This window comes from Canis aureus, chromosome 1 (genome assembly GCF_053574225.1).
Source record: "Canis aureus isolate CA01 chromosome 1, VMU_Caureus_v.1.0, whole genome shotgun sequence".
Classification (NCBI taxonomy): domain Eukaryota; kingdom Metazoa; phylum Chordata; class Mammalia; order Carnivora; family Canidae; genus Canis; species Canis aureus.
In genome coordinates, this window is record NC_135611.1 from 13,084,167 (window position 1) to 13,099,555 (window position 15,389).

Consider the following 15,389-nt stretch of genomic DNA (forward strand, 5'->3'; position numbering starts at 1 on the left):
GCAGAAGTTATTTAATCATTTCAGAATAAAAAGCACATTGCCATGTATTCCTTGCAGAGTAATAAAATTATTCTTTTTGTTCCTTTTAATACTTGAGGAACACTGATATGGCATAACTGTTAAATTCCAAGATTAATTATTCCTTCCTGGTACACATGTAATTCCTAGTTGTTATCTGGATATCTGGGTACTTACATAATTTCACATGCAGTTTAAGATGCTGGTCAGAAATCCCTGTGGCAAATTTTGGCAAAAGAAAGTGAAAGAGTTGAAAAATAAAGATCTTTCAGCATTTGGGTTTCTCTTTTTATAAAGGCTGATGTGGCTGGCTTGGCACCTTGTTAAGTACATCAGTGCTAATTGCTAACATTTTAGCAAATTAAAGAGGCGTAAGAGGGCAGTGGACGGTCTGGCAGAAAGGCAATAGTTCTGGAAGAGCCGACTAAAACCTCATGGGTCCAACTCAGTTCAGTCATAATGAGGGGCATCTCCCAGGTAAGCCAGTAAAGAAGGCAATTTTGTGAGCACTTTTCTTCGAGTAAGGAAATAAACAAAACACTTCTAAGAACTCTTGGCATGTATGACTTTCTGTATGAGGTTCAACCAATTATGTTGCCACAAAAGGAAGTTTGAGGAGCAGCTAAACTAACAGGAGGATTGCCCTGAACCCACTTGTTTATAAAGACAAACGAGAGATGCCTACATAGGGTAGAAAATATAAGAATGAATTCAAAGAAGGAAAATAATCGCCAGTTCTCTAAAATCACATTAGTAGGTTCAAGATGACAATTATCCATTTTATGAATCAACCCCAGTTTTCACATAAGATACATGAAATGGAGAGGGGTTAGAACTGTGCCATCACATACTGCTGGCAATGGAGATGGGGCTAGAATCATGATTTTTTCCCATTACTCTCCTCTCCATTGCATTTTGATACATCCACATGCTGGCAAATGGAACCTGCACACATGACAACAGAGAGGGTTAGTCAATGCAAATGACATGCTTCATGCTCAACTCAGTAAATGAGTCTCAGACACATGTGGCTCACAGAGGACTGAAAAGGCTCTGTACCTGTTGGTTTCAGAAAGTCGATGGAAATGCAGGCATGAAGCTTTGGAGGTAATTGGGGTTAAAGGAACTATTAGGTCTTGTATGTAGCAATTTTCTGTATCCAACTAGGTGGATAAAAGCTTTCATGAAAGAGGGGTATGCTGATGACCATGATGTGTCCAGAACAAGAGAAAGAGAAGAGAAGAGCCAGGAAAGAGCAGTCTGGGCCACACCAAGGACAGAGATGGTGACGCTGTTGAGTCTGGCAGAGAAGTAAGAAATACCCGAGTGTGAAAGGCCATGGCTCAGCCCATGAAGAGTTCCTGTGAGCCCTGAGGGGAGGTGTTTCAGAGTTGAGCTCTCAGGATCCAGAGTGAGACACTGTGGGAGGTGAACTGGATGCAACCAGAGTGAGTTTCTTGGACTTCTTAATCAGTCCTGGAGGACTGCCTGTATGAGTGCATATGTATGTGCATGTGTGTGTTTGTTATATTGAGCAGGAGAAGGAGACCTACAAAAGTGTGCATCAACATTTTTTTTCAAGAAAGATCTTAATCCCTAACAAAACACAAACAAAATCAAAATAGTTATTACTTATCCTCACATTATTTAGAGAGCCTCCCTTTCACATAACTCTAAAAGTTACTACCATTCACCGACACAGTGATGTAAACATTATTACCTAAGAGCTTTGCAAAGTGGATCCCTGATTATTTTATAAAAATCATATCAAAAACACAGAAAACACATCAGAGCAATAAAGAACTGGAATATATGTATATAAACATGCATACATGAACCATTCTATCATTTCACTAAATTGTCATGAAAATGCAGCACAAATTTGCATTAGGGTAGTACTGAGTGTCACTATTATGGCTTTTTCAGAATTATAAAGAACAAATATGCCAGAGCCATAAAAGAGAATAGGTCCCTTACTTTACTATGGCCCTATTCAGATTTGTTTTCCAAAACCAAATTTGCAAATGAATTTAATAAATAATAAATAAACAGCAAAACAAACAAAAACATGAGAATGAGAAATTCTGACTAAAGCTCTCTTTTTATTATGTTTATTTCACATTTCAACCTCTTTATAAGAGTAAATAATATATAATGAAGGTTAATTTGAAATTTTTACTATATAAGAAGGGAAAACTATTACTAATAACCATTCAGCTTAAGACATATTACCATCCATTCAAGGTCAGTATTGCTCACACTTGGCCAAATACTGGAATTCCTGAGGAGTTTTGAAAACACTGGGTTCTATCGCTAGAGATTGCATTGAATTGGAATGAGATGTGACCTGGGCATCAATATTGTTAAAAGCTCCCTGGAATTACTTTAATGTATAGCCAAGTTTGAGAATCACTGTTCTAGACCAAAATATCATCTGATCTAGACCAAAATATCGCCAGCTTCTCTGTTGGAAAAGATTAAGCTTTTTCAAGAGAGTCGGCAAAGGGCATTCCAATAGGAGACTTAAATTGAAATTTGAGGTAGAAAGCAGGCTTAGGGATACACTGGATGATCCCCAGAGCCCCACTCAACACTGGAACAAGTATCTAAACCAAAATCATACATTCCAAGTGCTCATTTTTTGTTGTTGTTAATTTTTTAAGCAAGAGTAGAAACACATACCGAGAGCCTGCAGGAACATCAAAAGCCAGGAGATAGGGTCCTTTATGGGATCAAGGTTTCGCAAATGGGAAGGATTGTAACTGAGTCACCAGGCATCAGAACCTAAACACCTCTGCCTAGATCCAGAAATTTGGTTTCATACGTTCCGTTGGGGTGGTCGGCACCATAAAGAATAACAGGATCATCTATGAGCCAGGGTGTCAATTTACTTTCATACTAAAGCAGGGATCTGTATACTCACTCTCTATTTTGAGGCTTATCCAGTTTGGAAATGAATTTGAATATGAAACATGGCTTGGTAAACAGGCAATCAGAAAGAAAATATTCTCTGCAAAAGGGCCATGAATATCTGGTAACCTGAAGAAAGGTCACTTTCCACTTTAGACACATTTAGTCCAAAGAAGACTTTACTTCCTCCAGTCACGTAGAATCAGAGAATCACCTCCTTAAAATGTTGCTTAGATACTTCTAGAGTCTTTGCTATTCCTGGACTCTACACTATCTGCTACAGTGCTTATTACAAAAGTGTTCAATCTTATTAAAGTTAGGTACCTTAGCCTCATTCTAATTCTTGTGGTCACAGCTTCCACACAGGATGCCCTTGGCCATCTTCAGTATACATTTCAGGCTCTTTGTCACAGTGGCTAAGAGCATGTGCTCAGCCATCTCATTGCCTGGGTTTAAATTCTGATCCCACCACTCACCAGCTTGATTAATTACCTTCCTTAACCTTCACTTGTCTCATCTATAAAATGCAAACAATAATGATACCAATCTCATATATCACTCATGAGGACTAAATAATGCATTCATTGCAAAAAAACATAGTGTTTGGCACTGGCAGTAAAACTATTCATTAAAATTATTAATTATTTTTGCCAAATCATCATCAGCAACATATTTTATTCCACTCCTACCACATGTTACTTAATTAGAAGAGTGAGAATAGCACATTTAGAAGGGGCAATGGGTAAGGGGCAGAAGCATTTGAGAAAGGCAACTCCTAATCCACAGAAATATAAAACTCAGCCAAAAGAACCAAAAGAACCTCTTCCTTACAAGTCCAGATACTTCAGACTAAGATCAAAACATACCTATTTGTGGCTCACAACATCTTTCTTTGAATGGTTAGCTCTACTTTTGTTTCAGTGTCAAATAACTAGTGGTGTTATTATTTCCAGTAATTGTTAAAAGAATATCAAAGCATGCAAGCCAAAAGGAATATTTTTTTTGAAAAATAGAAATATCTAAAATAATCACCAACTGGAACACACATAAAAATAATATGATCACAAATGATCAGTGTGATGTACCTATTAATAAATAATATTAGATATATGAACCTGTAAAACAATTTTAATTTTGTGATGCAGTAACCAACTGAAAGTGATTGTCAAATATAAATATGTCTGATAAGAAGAGGAAAAAAAATAAGCTTCCCTGCAAAGGGGAAAGTTCACCATGGTTTTAATCAGAGTTATTATTAATGAAAGATTAATAACTCTAAAGATTACTAACACCTTAAAGTGAAGAATTTTCTTTTATCTCCTTTTGCCTTCCTATTCTTTAGTGTAGGTGTTAATGAGTATTGAAATGGACAAAAGGCAAGAAAAGGTGTAAGCCATGGGGGCAAATTGAATCTTCATCCTTGAATAATCCAACCTGGTCTTCGCAACCTGCCCCATTTGAGCATCTCAGAAAATAAATATTCTGAGCCAGGAATCTTCCATAGCTATTTCTGCACAGAAGTAAACATGATTCACAGAGTAAGAAAAATGTTGCTTAGGCATTTTATAAAATCATCTCTAGGAAAGTCAACATTCTTATCTGTCATATCTTGTGAGAGAAGAAAAAAACTGTTCTCAGTAAAATAAGCACCACTTTGTAGAAAATCCGTATTTGTCCTTCACTTCCTAACTACCCTCCCACCTTCAATTTTCAGAAGAGAAAGCTTCTCATCAAGAACAAAAGAGGGGTTTTATTTTTCTCTCATCACAGTTTCACCCAAATATCTCAATGTAAATGTCTGATCGAGGTCTTCAAATTTTCTGTATTTGCTAGGAGGGAATGGCCCACCCCCACCACTTCTGAGTGAGCAGACCCCCGATGCTCGCCTGGTGTGAGGCGACAATGCTATAAACCAATAGGGCACAAATGCAGGCCAGTGACAGTTGCTGCAACATTGCTTAACAGCAAATCATTTTCTGGCTGTTCATTAAACAGATTTACATAAGACCAAATACTGTGGTATGGTCTGTTGAACCACACGTCTTATTTCTGTGGGGCTGGTACTTTGGTAGGCATGCATGGCCAATCGAGATCTCACTGTTGCTTCTGGTCCTTCTGACACCTGCGTCAGCCCTTCCAGGTGGGTAAGGGAGGTTCTCTCAGTGTTGCCTGGGGGGCTCCCTGTCTGTGAGTCTTGGTTCTGAGCCCCATCCTGCCACTTCTGTCCGTGCACTGACTTCCTGTTCCCTGGACATTTGTTATAGTATCACTGCTGCTGATAACCTATGTGTCATCTCCACAAATGTGTGAGACTTTATGTTTCCTTTGGCCACCTTACTGTCTGAAAACAAATTTCATATCTTCTAGGCCTCTATGATACTTGGGTTGCATTCTGTGGTGATGAGAGTCACTGGGAGGAGATCATATCCTTGGTCTTCAGAACAGCCCATTTTGTGCCAGGAACACAACATCCACATCTCAGCAGCAGCATCCTTCCTTCGGGGAGTGCTGACCACCGTGATTGCACTAGTCATCTAGTAGTGACCAGCTTGAACAATGTACACTCAAGGCCCCAGGGTCCCTGATGACACTGGTCTTGCAATTATCCCACCAGAATCTGCTCCTAGAGCACTTTGTAGAGCTTATTATTTCACTCTGTAGTTTCAGGCAGGGAGGAAATAGATTTCTCAGTTAAACATCACTGGAAATGCTGAGAGTGGAAATAACAGGACAGAAAAAACAGAGCTCAGGGGTCTGGTACATCTGGGTCTGTGTCTACTCTTGTAATCTGTGACCATGGATAACTGTATGCCTCACTGGCCTCCACTTCCTCACTCATGAAGTGGATATCATAGATGTCTACTTCACAGAGCTGCTGTAAAGGTTAACTGAGGTAAGGTATGTAGGGTGCTTCATTAGTTTCTAAACCTATAATGGATGCAGGGCAGTATCAGTAGCAGATGTGAGCATTTTTTTATCAACACTCCCTACCCCTTCACTATGACCTTTGTGTTCCTCACCTTCCTACAAGAAAAGGGTGAAGTGATGAGTGTTTCTTTGTTCACTTTTTATTTTATCAAAAACATCTTTTGACCTCCATGCTTAGCTACGATAATGCTAGCAAATGCTATCGAGGAAATAATACTCACTAAAACAAAACAAAACCAAAAGGCAAACAACAACAAAACTCTATTTTGTTCACATCTGGGTCTCACTAGCAGAAATAAATTAATACCTAAATATAAATAAACCAAAAAATGAATTATGTTATTATCAATCCCAAGCTGCAAACATTAAAGCTACACCATATTAGCTGCAATAAACTAAAAATCTTTGCAAATCATAACGTTTAAATTAAGACATCTGAAGATATACTGCAAATACTCAGATGGAATTTCACTGCCCTCAGTAGAGCCAGAAATACGTTTTGCTACAATTTTCAATTATATAACATAAAAAATGAAATATTTATAAGCAACATTAAACTAAAGACCAATCATAATTTAAAAACCCATGTTTATGGCTAATGCCATTCATTCCCTCCTCCCAAAAAAGGAGATAAAATGAACAAAACAACATGCCTCAAATATCTTCCACTTCTTAAATTTCACAGTCCTGGTTAACCTCCAGCCAACACAAATTTCGCAGACAACTGAAGCACCCTAACTTTGGAGACTATGAAGAGCAGTAAAGATACCACGTGTTTGTACCTAGTCAAGAATGGGGCTCCCTAGAGACTAAGACATCCTGAAAGGAAAAAACTGTTAGGTACTTATTAGTTTGTTTATATCTGCTATAGTTATTACTGCTGTTTTCAAAATATTCTTTCCATCTTCCTAGCCCCTCATGGGTGGGCAAGCCATGTGGTTGCTTCTGTGCTATATATGAGAGCACCTTTAAAGGATGACACATTTAACTGTCAGTGCAAGAGCTTTTAGGGATTTTCATTAGGAACTATGACTGTCAGGATTACTGCTTTCTGAGCCTAGGTCCCTGAATGTCAGCATGGAGCAGATCTACCCTGCTGACCAGCAGTGGGCATGTGTGAGTAAAAGGAAAGCCTTTATTGTTTAAAGCACAGAGAGCTGGAGAGAAAAGGGAGATTGTGCACTTTCTCTCCCCCGCCCCCCCTCTCTCATATCTCTCTTTAACTGAGAATTTTAGAGGACAAGCCCCCCTTCCCATCATTTATCTCTACCACCCTTACCAACAGACTGACTCCTACCAAGGCAAAAAAGAAGTTTGGCTCTGAGAAATCAGTCTTGAGAAATCTATCAGAGAGGCTACAGAAGTACAAAAAAATTCTATGGGCTGATACAAAGGCCAGGGTTGGCCAAGAAAGAAATGCTGGAAAGAGAATCACTAGGTCTAGGTCAGGACAAACAGGGAACACAGTAAAACGGCACTTAAGGAGAGAAAATATCCAGGACATATTTTATTCAAAAGCCTGTTAGCTTTAAAAATTATAAAGTAAGCAACAAACTATTGAATAAAATATGTTCTATCTTTTTACCCTGACAAATAAGCATTCATATGGACAAAACATATACAGCTATGTTTTCTGTTTGACAAAAATTTCAAAAAATATCGAAGTTGAATGCATCTACTTTGTACATTTCTCAGTTCTGTTGATGAGCTGGCTATGACAAGTAATAAAGGAAAGACAAAGTTAATTCATGAGCAACTATACATTTAGTCCATAAAGTTTATTTTTATTGATTTATCAATCCACAAAATCATTCATTTTCTTGTAATAATCAATGTTTTCATATAATTTATATTATACTGAGAATAATGATCCAGGAAAGGGTTCAATCAACTCTGATCCATGACATTTGTTTTTACACAGCCCTTAAACTACTTTTTTTTTATTTTAAATGACTGAAAAGAATCAAAAGAAGAATATTTCATGAAAATTGTATGATATTCAAATTTCAGTGTTCATAAGTTGAGTTTTATTGGAAGCAGAGAAGCCTACTCATTTATGTATCAACTGTAGCTGTTTTTCCAACTAAGACAGCAGAGCTGAATAGCTGGGAATAAGGAAGGCATGGCCCAGAAGTCTACAATAAGTTATTCTCTGGTACTTTACTGATGAAATTTGCTAACCACTGATCGAAAGGATCAAAAATTAAAATGTAATGCTTATTTATTTTTCAGAAAACTGTAAATAAATTCTTAAAAAGTAAATAATCATTTGATATCTTCAAAATATTTTCTTAAATTATATATTTAAAATAAAAGACAAAACAAATTATATTAACTTGTATCAAAATCTAATAAAAATTTTAATCTGGCTGAAATATTATCCATTCTTTAAAATGTAATTAAATTATATTAAATATTTCCATTAAAATGAAACCATGTTCACTAAAAGCAACTCTAGTATTTAATATCTGTTTCATTGCCAAGGTAAATAATCAGTAACATGTTTCCATCACATCATGTCTGGACTTCTATAAGAGTAATATGTAATTTTCTGGATTTCCAACCTGCCTTGGCAGCCACATTCAATTGTTCGATTAATGGGAATTCTGCCCAAATCATTTGCGTCTCCAAAACAAATTAGAGTACAAAGAGAAGCAAATGGACTTGCATACAGTCCCAGGTTATAGAAAAATCTACTGCATCCCTGCTATCAAAGAGAAATGATTTGAGAAGTTAATTTTTTTCTTTCCTCTTACCTAAATATATCACCATACAAACTCTTCCCTTGCTCTTAATGTTTCTTTCAAAAGATACTTTCTACAGTTGGCAGCTGTGCACACCACAAACCTTCATGATAGTCCTACTTAGTCACTTTTGTAAGGATAGAGGGCAACCCAAAGCCTAAACAGTGTCAATAATGAGAGGTGAGGTTAAGGGATAGATTACATAAGAGAGAGGTCCTTATGCTCTACAGTAAATGTGTCCTTGCTTGTAGGGCAGGTCTCTGTTTGCTTGAGTCCAAGAATGTTAGAGTTCCAATTTGGTTAGGGCCAAAGGGAATCAATGTCTAGACCCTGTCCTCCACCTCTCCAAGGGATAAGGACATACATGTGCTTCATCACTTATGCTGGAAGCCCTAAACATTTCCAATCGGACTTAATACTAGATCTGGGAAGCTTTAATTTGGCTCCTTGACACTGATGGCTTTTCTTTTGAGTTTGGTGTTAGTACTGGCAGGACTGTCCAATGATGTGAGTATAATACAGCTTCCCATGGAAAAGTATCTTTCTACTTTTAGAAAATAGGAATAGAATATTCCATTCACCTCCATGTCCCTAGTTGTTTGACATCTGGTATTCCTTAAAATTCCTATTGAAAAAAAAATGCCCCTCAAATGTAGGCTATCTTGCAACAGAGTATACTTTGTAATGTTTGTACAATTAAAAAAAGAAGAAGAAAGAAAGGAAAAATAGACAGTGTAAGCTAAATTGTGTCCTCCATCTCCAATTTGCATGTTGAAGTCTGAACCACCCCCAGTGCCCTAGAATGTGACCATGATCATATATGGACATAGGATCTTGGCAGAGATAATGAAAATGATGTCTTTAAGGTAGGCCCTAATCCAGTCTGACCAGAATCCTTATAAGAGGAAATTTGAACACAAAAACATACAAAGAAAAGATGATATGAAGACCCAAGGTGAAGACAGTCACCTACAAGCCATGAAGAGAGGTCTGGAACAGAGCTTTCCCTCACAGCCCTCAGAAAGAACCAACTCCAACAACACATTGGATTTCTAGCCTCCAGAACCATAAAAATAAAAAATAAAAAATTCTATTGTTTAGCCCACTTGTTTGTGGTTCTTTGTTACTGCAGTTCTAGCCAACTAACAGAGTAAAACAGTAGAGGAGCAAGTCCACAAGAATAGAGACATACACCCCGTGCCCAGCAGAGCACACTCACCCGGGCACATGTCACTGGGGAGAATGGAAAAGTAATAGACTCGTCCCTTCAATTAGAGGCTTCTCCTTGTTAATGTGTTCTCTCTCCTATAAAGCCAATATCTTATCCCAGCCAGGAACTGATGTCTTCAAATTGATATTAGTATTCAGGCAATGGTAATCCAGGGGAAACCCATCTAGTATGAAAGTTATTATCCTTTAGATTTAGAAGTACTCAATTATCTATTTCTGCATACAGACCAGTAAGACCAGTAGTGTAAAACTACACTGGGTTAGGCTCACAAATTTTGGGACCAAGTGTACTTGCAATGGCTTGTCTCTGCAGGAGGATACCTGAGGTCTGGGCTGGGAAGAATCAAAGGTGGGAGGAACAGCCTGCAAAGGAGGAGATGGTGCTCAAACTGGGAACCAGACAACCACACAGTGGAATTCTGGCTGGAAGCTATAAAGCATGAGTTTGACTCCAAATTCACAATTGGTTTGTTGTGTGACCTTCTGTGGGTCATGCAATCTGTATGAGCTTATTTCTTTACTTTAAAAATGAACATGCTAGTGCATACGTTTCAGTAATATTCATACAAATTAAAGATTAGACACAAAATTTCCTAATAGGGTATATGATAAAGAGTAAATTTTTGTTCTAATAACTTGTTGAGGTATAATTGATGTGCCATAAACTGCATGTATTTAAAGTATATAATTTGATAAGTTTCATCAGTATACATGACCTATAAGCCATCATCTCAATTTCTTGTGTTCTTTTATATTTCCTTCTTCCCACTGCTCCCCAAATGTTCCACTGAATTGTCCCAAGACAATCACTGATCTATTCACTGAGACTATAGACTTATACGTTTAGAATTACTCAGTGCATACTCTTTTTTCTGAATTCTTCTATATTTTGCTTAATATAATTATTTTTGACACATCTATGTGGTTTCTTAATCATAATTTGTTTATTCTTTCACCTGTTGACAGGCATTTGGGTTGTTTCTAGTTTGAGTGGGGTAACAAAAAATAAAGAACTATGAACATTTTGTATAAGTTGATGAAATTCCCTTTTTTATTTATTTATTTTATTTTAAAGAGAAGAGAGAGAGTGTATGTGCGTACAAGTGGCGGGGGGTGGGGGGGGGCAGAAGGAGAGAATCTTCAAGCAAACTCCCTGCTAAGTACAGAGCCTATGTGGTTCAATCCCATTATCCATAAGATCATGATCTGAGCCAAAACCATGTCAACTGACTGAGTCATTCAGATGCCCCTTAGCTATTGAAATTTCTTGAAAGTCTTGTCAAAAGTTTAGGACATCTTGAAAACAATGGCAAGCCATCCAAAACTTGAGAGCCAAAGGTGTTCGCTTTTTCACATTTTACATGTTCATCCAAATCTGTGTAATGACTGATTCAAATCCTATTGATTTATTTATTATATTATTTGGATGTTTTAGAACATTCCTCACAAAATTGTCTAGCTTCGGGGTTCTAAAAGATTGAACATCCAGCAATGACCATTTCTCAATTTATTTAATTTTAACTACAAATAACATCAATATTTACAGACCTCAAAAAGAACATTTTGTAAAGTTTTGCATGAATTCAAGGATAATATCTACAATTTATAATACAAATAAATATCCATCTTTTTTCTTAAAAGCATTTGAGAATGGAGTTCCTATTTCTCATAACTGGGCATTTCACATGAGCTCAGAGAAATATGAATTAAATTCTGCGCTTAATTTTTCTTTATAGGTTAAAAATAATATTCTATTGAATTTTACCTTTTCTTAAGATAGTGGAAAAATTAAATCTATTAAATTAACTGTATTGCTGTATTTTCAGAAGATAGCTCATGGGCAATGCTTTCTCACTTTATCATGATATGCCATTGTTCATAATTATTTTAACTTGCATCAAGTGTATTGTAATTCATTCTTATTCTTGAAAACCTACATTCAATACCTGAGCCTCCAGAGCTAATCCACGAACTTCTAAATGGACAAACTAATCACATTTCTAGGGTATTCAATTTATCTTTGTCCTCCCATTTAATTTACAATAGGCGTTACAGTATTTTGTATCTTATCTATCAGACAGAAGCCATCTCCCTAAGTAACTGCTCTGAACTTGAAGATGACATAGAAAACAGAGTGACTCCTGAGTGATAAATTTACAATAACCATATAGAACTTGGCTATAGAATAAGTTATTATTTCTAAAGTTTCTCAGTTTTCAAAAATCACTCCAAAAAGGCATAGCATTGGATCAGCGTTTTAGCTCATTTCAATGGGAAACTGCTGGAAAGTAACTCTTGTTCACAGAAGACTTGAAGAAAAATTCAACTTTTCAGATGAATCAAATACTTTTCATTCTCAAAATATAGTCCTGAAAAAAAAAAAAAAACTGAAATCACTAATTTTAAGTTCTTTTTTTTTTTTAATTTTAAGTTCTTATGTGTTTTTAATGCCCAATCCATCTATCTGTAGGTACATTATACACATTTTTGAAATTATACACATTTTGTTCTTATACTACTTTTTGCTTATTTTTGTAAGTTTGGGGCCTTTACTCCACATTTCAATTAACACCAACAAATATCCAGACAACAACAAATATCCCAGAGAAATACAGCACAGAAAGGGTTTATTTTTATCACTTTACCCACCAAAATAGTGATGTAATTCTGAACAAGTGCTGGGCAGAAGCACATGCTGTGTTTTCCATTTGAAGCAACAATTAAACCCATGCTGCAACTGATAACCAATTAAAAATAAGCATTTCTAAGAATCTAGTTTGAAACTGGGAATCCATGAAAGAGATTATCATTTAAAAGACTAGCCCAGGTAAAATGAGTTCATGCTGTAGGAATACAGAGAGGAGAAAATATAAGAAAATAAAGAAGAAAGAAAAATAAATAAATAGCTTGATACAGATGGGGAAAGAATAAAGATACGAATAGGAAAAAATATAGAAGAAGGAAGGACAGACAAAGATATTCAACTAAAAGGACTCCACAGTGCATGAATAGGCACCAAATGAAGCTATTGGCAAAGTTAGATTCAGCAGTAATTTATTTAAGAAATGTATTCTCAATGCCAACCATGCACAGTGCCTGAGTTCTTTTTTTTTTTTTAAGATTTATTTATTTATTCATGATACACAGAGAGAGAGAGAGAGAGAGGCAGAGACACAGGAGGAGGGAGAAGCAGACTCCATGCCGGGAGCCCGGTGTGGGACTTGATCCCGGGACTCCAGGATCACGCCCTGGGCCAAAGGCAGGCGCCAAACCGCTGAGCCACCCAGGGATCCCCTGCCTGAGTTCTTTATACAGAACTCTCAAGAACCCAACAATCTAATTGGAAAGATCCAACATAAGCCAAAACTCTGCTTCTCAAAAGTAGCCTTTAACCACCTTGGTCAGAATTAGAAGAGTTGCTTATTAAAAATGCAAATTGGAGCCCCAGTGTCCAGTCTAGATCTACTGAATTTCAATCTGAACCCCTCCCCAAGTCCAGTGCAAATGCACATTTTATTTAAATCTCCTAGTTGTCACAGACAATGCCTGTTGAAATCTGAGAAATCCTCAGGAAGAGCACATGAAGTAATCTGAGGAAGGTACAGAAAAAAATGCATCAGAGATCAAAGACAAATGACTCTAACAAGAGAATCCCTGAAGTCCCTAAATCTGTAGAAGTTACATCTAGAAGGCCCCTAATAGCATGTTATTTATTTCATGCAGTCAGCATTCAGTTTTCCCAAAGAAAACAAAAACCACTAATTCTCATTAATGAAAACCTTCCTAAAGTCTGTGTGAATTGGGCAGGTTTCAGAGATCTTCTTTCAAGGGGGTGAGGATATTTTTTTTCTGACTATATATCAACAAATCTCCAAACTGATCTCATTGTTAAAGGTAATATCTATACCATGGGTTTTACTAATCTTTTTTCAAACAGCATTCCCAGAATACTATTCCAAGAATACTATCCTTTTTCCCCATAGGGCCCTAGGGATTTGGAAAAGGACTAAATTATTACATGTCATACCTTAGTTTCAGAATGTATTAGATACCATAGAGAAATATTTTAGGGAAATCTTACTTATGTTCAATATTTACAAATGTGCCTGGCACTGGACCAGGAATAAAACCTATACAAAGAAAAGAGTCTTGAATCAACTAATCCAGAAGCAGTATTCTTTAGAGATTGAGACTATATATAATATGTTCCTAAACATATGTTTCTTTTTATATTCATAGGCAGTAACACAAAATTAAACAGGATTGGAATGGTCCTGTAGATGGAAGTGTTAATATTTCAAGGAGATAAATACTAATCACTAAACAAGAGAAATTATCTACTGCCCTATTTCTAACTACATAAAAAAGCATATTAAAATTGCAAAACAAAACAAAACAAAAAAACCCTAATACATAAAGGTTTGATCCAATTGACATCTCAAATAATATTATAAGTTAAAGAATGTTTATCCCTCTGGTGGGACAATTCTAGAACAGAGGGGTGACCTGCGTAGCTTTAAAGACAAACCTCACTTATCTCTCCAAATGGGATAGCAATGCCAAGCTTTATCTGGCATTTATTTGAAAATAATTGATTTTCTTACAGACTGGCTCTCTAGTCCTCTAAGTAAAAAGAATTTCCCGCGCCTTCAACCTTTTGATTACAGAAATCATTTTTTTTTATCCACATATCCTGAGAGAATAGCAATTGCCCATTATGGTTCATACTGTCATAAAACAGTGTTGAGCCAATAGCAGCAGGCATAGAATTCCTTGACTAGCCAAAAGAAAAAAAAAAAAAAGTTTATGTGAAAAAAATCTAGTAAATCGAGATCAAGCAGAAAACCACGTTATTGAAGGCAAGTTCAACAGCATGTAGAACTTTCCTTCTTTGTGGCTGGGACGATGTCCTGTAAGATGACGCCCCTTCCCAAAGTCACTGAGTATTCCTCTTGAAACACTGTGGACCAGACAAGGGAAGAAGGGAAGAAATCTTGTTTACTCTTTTGGTGTTTTGCACCTCCCATCTCTTACCACAGGGAAATATGTTGAAGAAATGCATTGATTCCTTGGAGTGCAAATGACATAACTTCTACGGACTTTTTTGCTGTAATTTTTTTCTAGTTCAAAATAACCTTTGAACTAATGATTCAAAAAAATCCATAGTTTTCTTACCTTTGAACTAATGATTCAAAAAAATCCATAGTTTTCTTTGACTTCTACTCTTAAATAGTTCTCCCTAAGATCTCCAACCTAACCAAATCTTGCTAATCACAAGTTTATTTTTTTAGTTTATAGCTTTTTTTTAAAGATTTTATTTATTTATTCATGAGAGACACAGAGAGAGAGAGAGAGAGAGAGGCAGAGACACAGGAAGAGGGAAAAGCAGGCTCCTTGCAGGGAGCCCGAAGTGGGACTCGATCCCAGGTCTCCAAGATCAGGCCCTGGGCTGAGGGTGGTGCCAAACCGTTGAGCCACTGGGGCTGCCCTAATCACAAGTTTAATACTAAAAGTTGTACTAATTTAAAATCTGAATAGTTCTCAGTCTGTAAGCATATT